Raw genomic sequence first — 14,114 nt, 5'->3', positions numbered from 1 at the left:
AATCCAGAATTGGTTCATGAAAAATCTTTATTACGTCTTATCATATATTATTGAAGCACATATTAAATAGCGACAGTTCATTTGCCTCCCTGTCATTCATACCAAGATTTTGTGTCATTTTTTAGGCAAGTCGGTAGACCCATCCAGCACATTATCTGTTTCCTGGGAAACCAGGTAAACCCAAGCGTTGGCAGTGTTTCAGCTGACATTCACAAGATGCATCAGAACTCTGGGAGAAAAATCCAATATTCTCTTTTACCACACCAAACAGCAGATGACTGCAAAGAAGCTGTAGAGCGGATCTGAGAAATACTTTCATAACATAGTCAATATTTTCCAAACAAACAGATAGTTGGTGGCAAATACACTTAGTTCTGTGCTGATCGTAAATTATTCGCCTCAGGCTGGAGTCACACACAACGTATTAAAATACGGTCCGTTTTTTACAGACCAAATACGCAGATATGTTCCCTGAACAGTGATCCTTATGTCAGCCGTAGGCAAGGTGTGGCTGCGTATTTTGCGCATGTAAACCTCCGTAAGGCATCCATACGGCGAGATTTTCTCGCCGGCTTGCAAAATGGACATAGAATGGATCCATGGGCTTCAATATTCATGAAAACGTATATATAGTATATATATATATATACAGTGGGGCAAAAAAGTATTTAGTCAGTCCGCAATAGTGCAAGTTCCACCACTTAAAAAGATGAGAGGCGTCTGTAATTTACATCATAGTTAGACCTCAACTATGGGAGACAAACTGAGAAAAAAAAATCCAGAAAATCACATTGTCTGTTTTTTTTAACATTTTATTTGCATATTATGGTGGAAAATAAGTATTTGGTCACAAACAAAATTTCATCTCAATACTTTGTAATATATCCTTTGTTGGCAATGACAGAGGTCAAACGTTTTCTGTAAGTCTTCACAAGGTTGCCACACACTGTTGTTGGTATGTTGGCCCATTCCTCCATGCAGATCTCCTCTAGAGCAGTGATGTTTTTGGCTTTTTGCTTGGCAACACGGACTTTCAACTACCTCCAAAGGTTTTCTATAGGGTTGAGATCTGGAGACTGGCTAGGCCACTCCAGGACCTTGAAATGCTTCTTACGAAGCCACTCCTTCGTTGCCCTGGCGGTGTGCTTTGGATCATTGTCATGTTGAAAGACCCAGCCACGTTTCATCTTCAATGCCCTTGCTGATGGAAGGAGGTTTGCACTCAAAATCTCACGATACATGGCCCCATTCATTCTTTCATGTACCCGGATCAGTCGTCCTGGCCCCTTTGCAGAGAAACAGCCCCAAAGCATGATGTTTCCACCACCATGCTTTACAGTAGGTATGGTGTTTGATGGATGCAACTCAGTATTCTTTTTCCTCCAAACACGACAAGTTGTGTTTCTACCAAACAGTTCCAGTTTGGTTTCATCAGACCATAGGACATTCTCCCAAAACTCCTCTGGATCATCCAAATGCTCTCTAGCAAACTTCAGACGGGCCCGGACATGTACTGGCTTAAGCAGTGGGACACGTCTGGCACTGCAGGATCTGAGTCCATGGTGGCGTAGTGTGTTACTTATGGTAGGCCTTGTTACATTGGTCCCAGCTCTCTGCAGTTCATTCACTAGGTCCCCCCGCGTGGTTCTGGGATTTTTGCTCACCGTTCTTGTGATCATTCTGACCCCACGGGAAGGGGTCTTTTGCGTGGAGCCCCAGATCGAGGGAGATTATCAGTGGTCTTGTATGTCTTCCATTTTCTAATTATTGCTCCCACTGTTGATTTCTTCACTCCAAGCTGGTTGGCTATTGCAGATTCAGTCTTCCCAGCCTGGTGCAGGGCTACAATTTTGTTTCTGGTGTCCTTTGACAGCTCTTTGGACTTCACCATACTGGAGTTTGGAGTCAGACTGTTTGAGGGTGTGCACAGGTGTCTTTTTATACTGATAACAAGTTTAAACAGGTGCCATTACTACAGGTAATGAGTGGAGGAAAGAGGAGACTCTTAAAGAAGAAGTTACAGGTCTGTGAGAGCCAGAAATCTTGATTGTTTGTTTCTGACCAAATACTTATTTTCCACCATAATATGCAAATAAAATGTTAAAAAAACAGACAATGTGATTTTCTGGATTTTTTTTTCTCAGTTTGTCTCCCATAGTTGAGGTCTACCTATGATGTAAATTACAGACGCCTCTCATCTTTTTAAGTGGTGGAACTTGCACTATTGCTGACTGACTAAATACTTTTTTGCCCCACTGTATATATATATATATATACATGTCAGTGAGACATATATATATATTTATATTTCATACAGAGCTAGATAGCAGAAAAGCCGGTAATTCAATTGCCGGCTTTTGCTCTCTCCTTATCAAACCTGACAGGATATGAGACATGGTTTACATACAGTAAACCATTTCTTATCCCTTATATTTTTACATATTCCTCACTAATAATGTTAGAAGTGTCTGTGTGTAAAATTTGGGAGCTCTAGATGTTAAAATAAAGGGTTAAATCATGGTAAAAACTGGCGCTCCCACGCAGTTTTCTCCACCAGAGTGGGAAAGCCAGTGACTGAGGGCAGATATTAATAGCCTAGAGAGGGACCATGGTTATTCCCCCCCCCCCCGGCTAAAAACATCTGCCGTCAGCCCCCCAAGAAAAGGCACATCTGGAAGATGCGCCCATTCTGGCACTTAGCCCCTCTCTTCCCACTCCCGAGTAGAGGAGGGATATGGGGTAATAAGGGGTTAATTTCACCTTGCTAATGTAAGGTGACATTAAGCCTGGTTAATAATGGAGAGATGTCAATAAGACACCTATCCATTATTAATCCAATATTAATAAATGGTTAAAAAAACACACACATTAAGCATAAAGTATTTTAATGAAATAAATACAGATGGGGTTTTAATATCTTTATTGTACTCTCAATCCAACTGATGACCCTTGTCATCTGAAAAAAAGGAAACATAAAAAAGCAACAATATCCCATATCTGTCCGCCGTACAGTCATGTCCCACGATATAAATCCATTTCAAGAGGTTAAATAATTTTACAACCAGGAGCCTGCTAATGAAGCCGCCCCTGGCTGTAAAAACTGGGGAATGAATGGAATGCACTGGTGGCATAAATTCATATGAACTCTAGCGCGGGAAAATATTCAGAAAAATTCTCACAGAATATAACCTCAAGTAAATCAAACTTCTGTGAAATCAAACTGTCCACTTAGGAAGCAACACTGTTTGACAATCAATTTCACATGCTGCGGTGCAAATGGAATAGACAACAGATGGAAATTACTGGCAATTATCAAGACACACTCAATAAAGGAGTGGTTCTGCAGGTGGGGACCACAGACCACATCTCAGTACCAATGCTTTCTGGCTGATGTTTTGGTCACTTTTGAATGTTGGTTGTGCTTTCACACTCATGGTAGCATGAGACAGAGTCTACAACCCACACAAGTGGCTCAGATAGTGCAGCTCATCCAAGATGGTCGAGCTCTGGCAAGAAGATTTGCTGTGTCTGACAGCATAGTGTCCAGAGGCTGGAGGCGCTACCAGGATACAGGCCAGTATACCAGGAGACGTGGAGGGGACGTAGGAGGGTAACAACCAAGTAGCAGGACCGCTACCTCAGCCTTTGTGCAAGGAGGAACAGGAGGAGCACTGCCAGAACCCTACAAAATGACCTCCAGCAGGCCAAAAATGTGCATGTGTGTGCACAAACAGTTAGAAACTGACCCCATGAGAATGGTCTGAGTGCCCAACGTCCACAGATGGGGGTTGTGCTCACAGCCCAACACCATGCAGGATGCTTGGCATTTGCCACAGAGCACCAGGATTGGCAAGTTCGCCACTGGCGCCCTGTGCTCTTCACAGATGAAAGAAGGTTCACACTGAGCACATGTGACGTGACAGAGTCTGGAGACGCTGTGGAGAGCAATCTGCTGCCTGCAACATCCTTCAGCATGACCGGTTTGGCAGTGGGTCAGTAATGGCGTGGGGTAGCATTTCTTTGGTGGGCCGCACAGTCCTCCATGTGCTCGCCAGAGGTAGCCTGACTATGATTAGGTACCGAGTTGAGATCCTCAGACACCTTGTGAGACCATATGCTGGTGCTTTTGGCCCTGGGTTCCTCATAATGCAGGACTAGGCCAGACCAAATGTGGCTGAAGGGTGTCAGCAGTTCCTGCAAGATGAAGGCATTGAAGCTATGGACTGGCCCTCCCGTTGCCCAGACCTGAATCTGATTGAACACATCGGGACATGTCTCGTTCCATCCACCAACGTCACGTTGCACCACAGACTGTCCAGGAGTTGGTAGATGCTTTAGTCCAGGTCTGGGAGGAGATTACTCAGGAGACCAAACGCCACCTCATCAGGAGAATGCCCAGGCATTGTAGGGAGGTCATACAGGCACTTGGTGGCCACACACACTACTGAGCATCATTTCCTTGTCTTGCATCATTTCCACTGAAGTTGAATTATCCTGTAATTTGATTTTCCATTTTGATTTTGAGTATCATTCCAAATTCAGACCTCCATGGGATATTTATTTTGATTTACATTGATCTTTTTTAGATTTTATTGTTCTCAACGCATTCCACTATGTAATGAATAAAGATTTGCAACTGGAATATTTAATTCAGTGATATCTAGGATGTGGGATTTTAGTGTTCCCTTTATTTTTTTGCAGTGTATATATCACTGAACATGCGGTTCTTAGTTTAACATTCTGATCAGACTGTATGAAGCTCACTGTCACATCATGGCAAACCTCTCAGTGAGTCCTAACTTTTATTGCCTTAAAGACGTGTCGCTGTGTGCTAACCACCATTGCAGCGAGAATGCACCAGCAGGGCGGGTGGCCTGTTACCTCACAGTACCCATGTTGCAAAACTGAGTCTCCATGACTCCAGACTGCTGATAAGCACAAAACCACAGAAACAATGGCCGCCACTCAGCACCAACACAAAATGAAAGGAGGCATGTATCTTGCCTTGCATGTAGGGAGAGAGGGAAAGCTAAGGAGAGCAAAAAATACACAGAACAAGAAAATCCTCCAAGAAACTTAAAGAGGTCAAAGGAAGAGGAACTGGAAAGAAAAACAAACAGACTCACTGCAGAAATCCAACTGAAGGGCTAGAACTCCTAAACCCAAGTCCACCTACAGGTATAGCCAGCAAGGAAGTGCAGTGAAGGGTGAACATATAAAACCCAACCCAGAATGTGATAAGGCAGACCAAAACAGGGTAATGTAAAACACATGGAGAGGAGCAAACCAAGAAGAGAAAATGAAGACAATTGGAACCATCAGCATTTGGACAGGGAAGAAAAGACAATAGCTCAGCAGACTGCGGAACCAACAATAAGTCAGCGGATCAAATCCCCAAACTGAGCCATGACACACTGTCATTTTCTGATCTGTTTTCAACATGTTTTTGTTGTATAAAATAACTTTACGTAAAAGGATTTTCCATTCTAGTTTGTTTATGCCCATAGGCTTGCGCTTTGGAAAAATAATAAAGTCAGGGTTTCATTACCTATGCTCCCCGGGTCCAGAGATGTCTCTGCACTACATCTCCTGTCTTGTTTACAAGCTGCAGCGGTGAAGTTAAGACAACAAGACAAGAACTGCTGCAGACAGTTACTGAGCTGATTCGTCATGGCAAGACAGACAGCAAAATGTGCTGAACTCAGTGGTTATGTGTATGATAATCATGACATCACCGCTGCAGCCTATAAGCCTAGTACAGAGCAATAGCAGAGGTACAGCTAGACCCAGGAACATGAGTAACTCTTATTTTGTTTATATTTCTCTAGAGCAAGCTCATAGGAAATAAAAAAAAATTAAGAATGGAAAACCCCTTTAAGAAAGGGGGAACATATACAATTTTATATAGGGGGCTTTCATTCTCAGTGTCTGCCTGTTTTGGGACCTATACCAATAAATGAATATTCCGTATCAACTTGGTCTAAAAATAATTTGCCTCATCATAATTTTTTTATTAATAATTATACTGCATATCTTAAAAATACAGTTACTGAGTAACACTACTCTACAAGGGATAATTATTATAATTACATACTGAATAAATAATGTTTCCATACAGATCGAGGGAAAGATAAACCACAATGCGGATACCAACATTATTACCAAAATGAGACTTAAGCTGGGGTCACACTTGCGAATTGAATGCGGGAAACTTGTGTAAGTCTCTCACATCAAGTCCCGGCACTGCTGCCGGCACTCAGGACGGGGCATTCTGCTACATAGAAATACATTCGGCCGCACACTCTGGTCCCGAGTGCCGGCGGCAGTGCCTGGACTTGATGCAAGAGACCTGTGTGAGTTTCTCGCATTGAACTCGCAAGTGTGACCCTGGCCTTACTATTAGGCCACATTCACACGTTCTGTGTTTGGTCGGTATTTTATATCAGTATTTGTAAAATAAAATGAGGATTGGAGCAATCAGAGGAAAAGAATAATAGAAACACATCACCACTACAGTATTTTTCATCCACTTATGGTTTTGGCTTACCAATACTGATCAATTACTGAAAGTGTGAACATGGCCATACCGACACACTAAGGGTATGTGCACACGCTACGGAATGGTGTGCGGATTTTTCCGCACTGATTTTGGTAAATCCGCAGGAAAACCGCACTGTGGATTTACTGTGGAATTACTGCGGATTTACGGCATTTTCTCCGCAGTTTTTGTGCGGATTCCACTTGCGGTTTTTACACCTGTGGATTCCTATTGAGGAGCAGGTGTAAACCGCTGCGGAATCCGCACAAAGAATTGACATGCTGCAGAATATAAACCGCTGCGATACCGCACAGTTTTTTCCACAGCATGTGCACTGCGGATTTTGTTTTCCATAAGTTTACATGGTACTGTAAACTCATGGAAAACTGCTGCAGATCCGCAGCGTCAAATCCGCTGTGGATCCGCAGCAAAATCCGCAGAGTGTGTACATAGCCTGAGAGTAAATAATACCACCATGCTGTTAGTGAATAAAACATGCAGTATAACTCCATACAGTGATTGAATAATGGCTGCATTCAGTGGCCCTTTAGGGTATGTTCACACAAGCAGAAATCTGAGGCTAAAACTCTGCTCTGGATGTACAATATAATGTGCCGTGGATCTGCATAAGTCTCATTTAATGAGGCTAATCCACATAAGGCTAATCTGCCAGTTTTTCTGTGTGGGATCCGCAAGATTAAGTACAATGCTATTTTCAATGCTTTTTCACACAGTTTTTTTTTATTCCAACAATCTCCACTGATTTTATTCCATTGCATGTGAAAAAGCTCTTTTCCGTTGAGTGAATATGTATACTGTATATGAATATGTCACGTCTCCTGGAAGAAAAGAAAACTATCACAATGGATTTTGTCTGTGTTTCTGATAAACAAAAGCTAATTTTATTGTGGATTCCACGCAAGAAAAGCTGGAAGACTAGTCCGCCCAGATTAGCACCTAGTGACACAATTGTAACATCATACTCGAGTACGACTCGGCTTTGGCTCTGACCTGACTCTGTCTCTTAGTTCTGGTATTTCTGCTTCAGACTGGTACTGACCTCTTGGCGCTCCACTGACTCCATGTGGGTTTTTCCCCTTGGTACTACGCTACTCTCTGGCATTGATCCGGCTTGTTTGACTATTCTGTTGCCACCTGGTGGTAGCCTTGCTGCAGTTCTGCTGGTCTGCTCTGAACAGGATTTCAGTCATCTCTCCTCTCTGCTGCCACCTAGTGGAGTTTGCATTTACCTGCAGAGATTATAACTGATCATTGACAGATTTTTCTTTCCCTTTGTTCCTCTCTTCATGGATTCACTTCGTGCCCTGGCGGATCAAATGTCTAATCTGACTCATATGATGCAGGAGTTGTCTGTGGAACATAGAGCCCTGGCTACTTCCCATAATCAACTGCAGAGGGAACTTACTGAGATGGTTAAGTATTTTCATGGTTCTACTACACAATCAGTCTGAAAGCACTTGGACCTCACAGATGTCTTGTTACACTCTCCTGAACCCACGGTCAGGCTCCCTGATACTTTCTCTGGAGAAAAGGAGAAATTCCATACAATTAGGGAGAGTTGTAAGCTGCTTTTCTCCCTTAGACTCCGATCCTCTGGTGATGAGAATCAACGGGTAGGAATAATAATTTCTTTACTCCAGGAGGGTCGTCAAACTTGGGCTTTTTCTTTACCTGTTAGTGCCTCAGAACGTGTGTCTGTGGACAGGTTCTTCGATGCTTTAATATTGATTTTTGACGAACCAAACCAGGTCAGGGTGGCAGAGGACACGATCATGGGTCTCTCCCAGGGTAAACTCACAGCCGAATGGTATTATTCTGAGTTTAGGCAGTGGTCTATGGAAGGGTCCTGAAATGATTCTGCATTAAGATATCAGTTCAGGAGGGGACTATCGGATCATCTTATCATCTTATGATCAGCTCTGGCTCTCCATCCGTCACCCAGCTCCTTGGAGGCCATGACTAAGGCCATTCATATGGATTGGAGGTTATGGGAGAGAGGTGTAATGCAGTGAGAGGTTCCTTTACATCCTGCTAATTCTGATGTAGTGCCATATATGGAACCTATGGAGGTTGCGGCTACCAACTTCAAAAAGATGGAGAGGAAGCGACAACGTGAAAGGAAATTATGTTTTTATTGTGGAAGTCCTGGACATTGGAAAAAGGACTGCCCCTCTTGCCCACCGACTAACAAGTTGCTGGGAAACGCCTACGTCTGGGTGATTGCCCAGGAGATCACTCAGACTCTCAGGTACCTTTTTCCTCATTTCCTCAAAAGATTTTCCTGGAGGTGGAACTTTGTTGGGGGGATAGTTACATACCCATTTCAGCTTTATGGACTGTGGGTCAAGCTCAGTGTCCTCTTAAGAGTAAGATAGGGACAGTTAGGCTTGAAACACCATATAATTGCCATTGATCAGACACCGCTGGTTAAGAATATTCTTAAGCTTGTCTCAGAGGACTTTCTTTTCAAAGTGTGTTCCTTGCATCAGGAACGTTATGTTCTGGAGAATCTTTCAGCGGGACTGGTGTTGGGAATCCCCTAGTTACAGTTGCACAATCCTGTTATAGACTGGGAATCTCAGGATATTGTGAAATGGGTGTTGTGAATTCTGTTGTCGGGCTCCCTCCTGTGGTCATGAATGGTACTTCGGCTGGTTCTGTCCATGGACTTCCTCTGGTGGCTGTGGGTGTTTCTGAGTTTCCTTCCACAGGTAACGAGTCTAAGTCGTTAGTGGGCTGCTCTATTTAACTCCACTTAGATCTTTGCCCCATGCCAGCTGTCAATGTTCCAGTATTGGTCTTGTTCTCTCCTGGATCGTTCTTGTGACCTGTCTTCCCAGCAGAAGCTAAGGTACTGCTTGTTTTTCTGTTTGCTGTTTTTCTGTCCAGCTTGCTATTTTGATTTTTGTCTTGCTTGCTGGAAGCTCTGGGACGCAGAGAGAGCGCCTCCGCACCGTGAGTCGGTGCGGAGGGTCTTTTTGCGCCCTCTGCGTGGTCTTTTTGTAGTTTTTTTGTGCTGACCGCAAAGTTGCCTTTCCTATCCTCAGTCTGTTCAGTAAGTCGGGCCTCACTTTGCTAAATCTATTTCATCTCTGTGTTTGTAATTTTCATCTTTGCTCACAGTCATTATATGTGGGGGCTGCCTTTTCCTTTGGGGAATTTCTCTGAGGCAAGGTAGGCTTATTTTTCTATCTTCACGGCTAGCTAGTTTCTTAGGCTGTGTCGAGTTGCATAGGGAGCGTTAGGAGCAATCCACGGCTATTTCTAGTGTGTGTGATAGGATTAGGGATTGCGGTCAGCAGAGTTTCCACGTCTCAGAGCTCGTCCTATATGATTAATAACTATCAGGTCATTCCGTGTGCTCTTGACCACCAGGTCCATTATTGTCCTAACCACCAGGTCATAACAAATGGGGTCCTAATTGTTCAAAGGGTTGTCTGTCTGCTGCTCTGGTGTTGTCTGTTAATCTGGAGGGTAGTCCGGAGTACCTGAATGATTTTAAGGACATGTTTTCTGATATAGGGACTGAGGTCCTGCCACCACATCAACCCTATGATTGTACTATTAATCTGATTCCGGGTGCTAAATTACCCAAGGCCCATCTGTACAATCTTTTCCGGCCCGGAAAGTACCACTATGAATGAGTACATCTCAGAAAGTTTACGTAAAGGTCACATCTGTCCCTCTGTTTCTTCTGTGGCTGATGGTTTATTTTTTGTTCCCAAAAAATATTGTGGTTTACGCCCTTGTCTCGATTTTCGGGAACTAACTAAAATTATGGTGAGAAATACCTACCCCCTTCCGGTTATTCCAGATCTTTACAACCAATTATCTGGGGCTAAGTGGTTTTCCTAGTTAGACCTCAGGGGAGCGTATAAGTTTATCCGCATTTGGGAGGGGGATGAGTTGAAAACTGCATTTCTCACCTCTGAGGGTTTGTTTGAAAATTTGGTCATGCCCTTTGATCTCACGAACGTGCAAGCAGTTTTTCAAAATTTCATTAATGATATATTTTCTGACTTCATTGGGTGCTTTATGGTGGTTTATCTAGATGACACTCTGGTATTTTCATCTGACAAAGAGTCTCACATGGGTCATTTACATGCAGTTCTTCAGAGGTTACGGGAGAACTCCCTGTTCGCTAAATCTGAGAAGTGTTCTTTTTGTGTCCAAGAGCTTTCCTTACTGGGGTTCATTCTTTCTGCAAAAGGATTTTGTATGGACCCTGGAAAGATACAGGTCATTGTTGATTGGGTGCAACCCAGAGACATCAAGGGTCTTCAGCGTTTTTTGGGTTTTGCCAATTACTACTGCAAATTTATTAAGGGTTTTTCTCAGGTGGTCAAGCTTCTCACTGATCTCACTCGTAAGGGGGTTGATCTAAAAAAACTGGTCATCCTCGGCAGTGGAAGCCTTTTCTACATTGAAAAAATGTTTTATGTCTGCTCCTGTACTGATCCAGCCTGATCCGTCTGAACCATTCATTGTAGAGGTGGGGATGGGGACGGTGCAGTCTCAGGGACTCGTTACTTTGACTAACTTAAGACCTTGAGCCTCTTTCTCCAAGAAATTTCTGCTGAGAGATTACGATGTCGGGAATCAGGAGTTAGCCATAAAGTTGGCTTTTGAAGAATGGAGGCATTTTTTGGAAGGGGCTGTTCATCGGATCACGGTGATTATGGACTGCAATAACCTGTCTTACATTGAGTCTGCCAAATGTTTGACTCCTAGACAGGCGTGGTGGTCGCTTTTTTCACATTTTCATTTTTCTATAACCTTTTGGCCTGGGTTCAAGAATGTCAAGGCTGATGCCTTATCTCGCAGCATCATTAACATTAACATAGTTATTAAGGTTGAAGGAAGACTTTAAGTCCATTTAGTTCAACCCGTAGCCTAATCTAACATGCTCTAACATGTTGATCCAGAGGAAGGCAAAAAAACCCATGTGGCAAAGAGTAAGCTCCATATTGGGGAAAAAAATTCCTTCCTGACTCCACATACGGCAATCAGACTAGTTTAGCGGATCAATGCCCTATCAAGGAATCTAGTATATATAACCTGTAACATTATACTTTTCAAGAAAGGCATCCAGTCCCCTCTTAAATAAAAGTAATGAATAACTCATTACAATATCATATGGCAGAGACTTCCATAGTCTCACTGCTCTTACAGTAAAGAATCCATGTCTGGTATTATGCTTAAACCTTCTTTCCTCCAGACGTAGAGGATGCCCCCTTGTCCCTGTCTCAGATCTATGATTAAAAAGATCATCAGAAAGGTCTTTGTACTGTCCCCTAATATATTTAAACATTAAAATAAGATCACCCCTTAGCCTTCATTGTTCCAAACTAAATAGCCCCAAGTGTAATAATCTATCTTGGTATTGCAGAGCCCCCAGTCCTCTAATAACCTTGGTCGCTCTTCTCTGCACAGTTCAGCTATGCATAGACATAGCTTCTCTGCATAGTTCAGCTATGTCTTTCTTGTACACTGGAGACCAGAACTGTACACAGTATTCTAAGTGTGGTCGAACTAGTGACTTGTATAAAGGTAAAATTATGTTCTCTTCATGAGCATCTATGCCTCTTTTAATGCATCCCATTATTTTATTTGCCTTTGTAGGAGCTGCCTGACACTGGCCACTAAATGTGAGTTTGTCATCCACCCATACTCCCAGGTCTTTTTCATTGATGGTTGTGCCCAGAGTTTTAGAATTAAGCACATAGTTATACATCGTATTACTTCTACCCAAGTGCATGACCTTACATTTTTCCCCATTAAAGCTCATTTGCAATTTCTCAGCCCAAGCTTGTAGTTTACATAAATCATCCTGTAATATAAAATTGTCCTCCTCTGTATTGATTACCCTGCAGAGTTTAGTGTCATCTGCAAATATTGAAATTTTGCTCTGTTTGCCCCCTACAAGGTCATTAATAAATATGTTAAAAAGAAGAGGGCCCAATACTGACCCCTGTGGTACCACACTGCTAACCGTGACCCAGTCCGAGTGTGCTCCATTAATAACCACCCTTTGTTTCCTATCCCTGAGCCAGCTCTTAACCCACTTACACATATTTTCCCCTATCCCCATTATTCTCAATTTATGTATCAACCTTTTGTGTGGCACCATATCAAAAGCTTTTGAAAAGTCCATATATAGTACGTCCACTGGGTTCCCTTGGTGCAGTCTGGAACTTACCTCTTCATAGAAATTGATCAGATTTGTCTGACAGGAACGGTTCCTAGTAAACCCATGTTGATATTGGGTCATGAGGTTATTCCTCTTCAGATACTCCAGCATAGCATCTCTTAGAATACCCTCCAGGATTTTACCCACAGTAGAGGTTAAGCTTACTGGCCTATAATGTCCGAGTTCAGTTTTTGTCCCCTTTTTGAATATTGGCACCACATTTGCTATACGCCAGTCCTGTGGTACAGACCCTGTTATTATGGAGTCTTTAAAGATTAAAAATAATGGTCTATCAATGACTATACTTAATTACTGCAGTATTCGGGGGTGGATCCCATCCGGGCCCGGAGATTTGTCAATTTTAGTGATTTTTAGACGCTGCCGTACTTCCTGCTGGGTTAAGCAGGTGATATTTAATGGGGAATTTTTGTTATCACTAATCATATTGTCTGCCATGGAATTTTCTTGTGTAAATACTGATGAAAAAAAGTAATTTAGCATTTTGGCTTTTTCCTCATCCTCATCTCCATTTCACCCAGACTATTTTAAAGGGGGCCAACACTATCATTTTTTAGTATGGATCTGATATCTTCCCCCGAACCTCCTTCCTCCATTCTTCAGCATGGGGGGGTTGTGGCTGGGGTGTCTTCTGAATTGGAACTTGAAATCCGTAAGGCTCAGTCTCTTGCTCCTCCCTCATTGCCTGATAACAAGCTATTCGTCCCACTTCAGTATCGGTTGAAGGTTCCCCGGGAGTTCTACGAATCTGCCCTCAGTGGACACCCTGGAGTCGTGGCTACCCAGAGAGCTATTGCTAGACTGTTTTGGTGTTCCTCCATGTCTTCTGACATTGATGTGTTTGTGTCTGCTTGTGATACGTGTGCCATGCTAAAGTCTCCCATAACTGGCCAGCCAGGGAATTGGTGCCATTGTCAATTCTGGATAGACCTTGGACTCATTTGTCCATGGATTTTAAAACTGGCTTCCTCTTTCCAATGGCAAAACTGTGGCCTGGGTAGTGGTTGACAGATTTAGCAAACAGGCGCATTTTGTACCTTTGTTAGGACTACCTAACACTGAAACCCTATCTAAGTTGTCTATTGAGCATATTGTGCGGTTGCATGGCATGCCTCTGAATATGGTGTCTGACAGAGGGGTGCAATTTGTGTCCAAATTTTGGAGGGCATTTTGTAAGAGATTGGGTATTAGTTTGACCTTCTCCTCGGCAGACGGAGAGGACCAATCAGTCTCTTGAACAGATTTTGGGGTGTCTTGCCACTTCTCGGCAGGATGATTGGTGTTCCTCGTTGCCTGTGGCTGAGTTCGCATTTAATAATCAGGTTAATCAGTCCACTGACACTTCTC

Source organism: Ranitomeya imitator, chromosome 3 (genome assembly GCF_032444005.1).
Source record: "Ranitomeya imitator isolate aRanImi1 chromosome 3, aRanImi1.pri, whole genome shotgun sequence".
In the NCBI taxonomy this organism is placed as follows: Eukaryota; Metazoa; Chordata; class Amphibia; order Anura; family Dendrobatidae; genus Ranitomeya; species Ranitomeya imitator.
The sequence above is the reverse complement of the archived record's forward strand: the minus strand, read 5'-3'. Positions refer to the sequence as shown.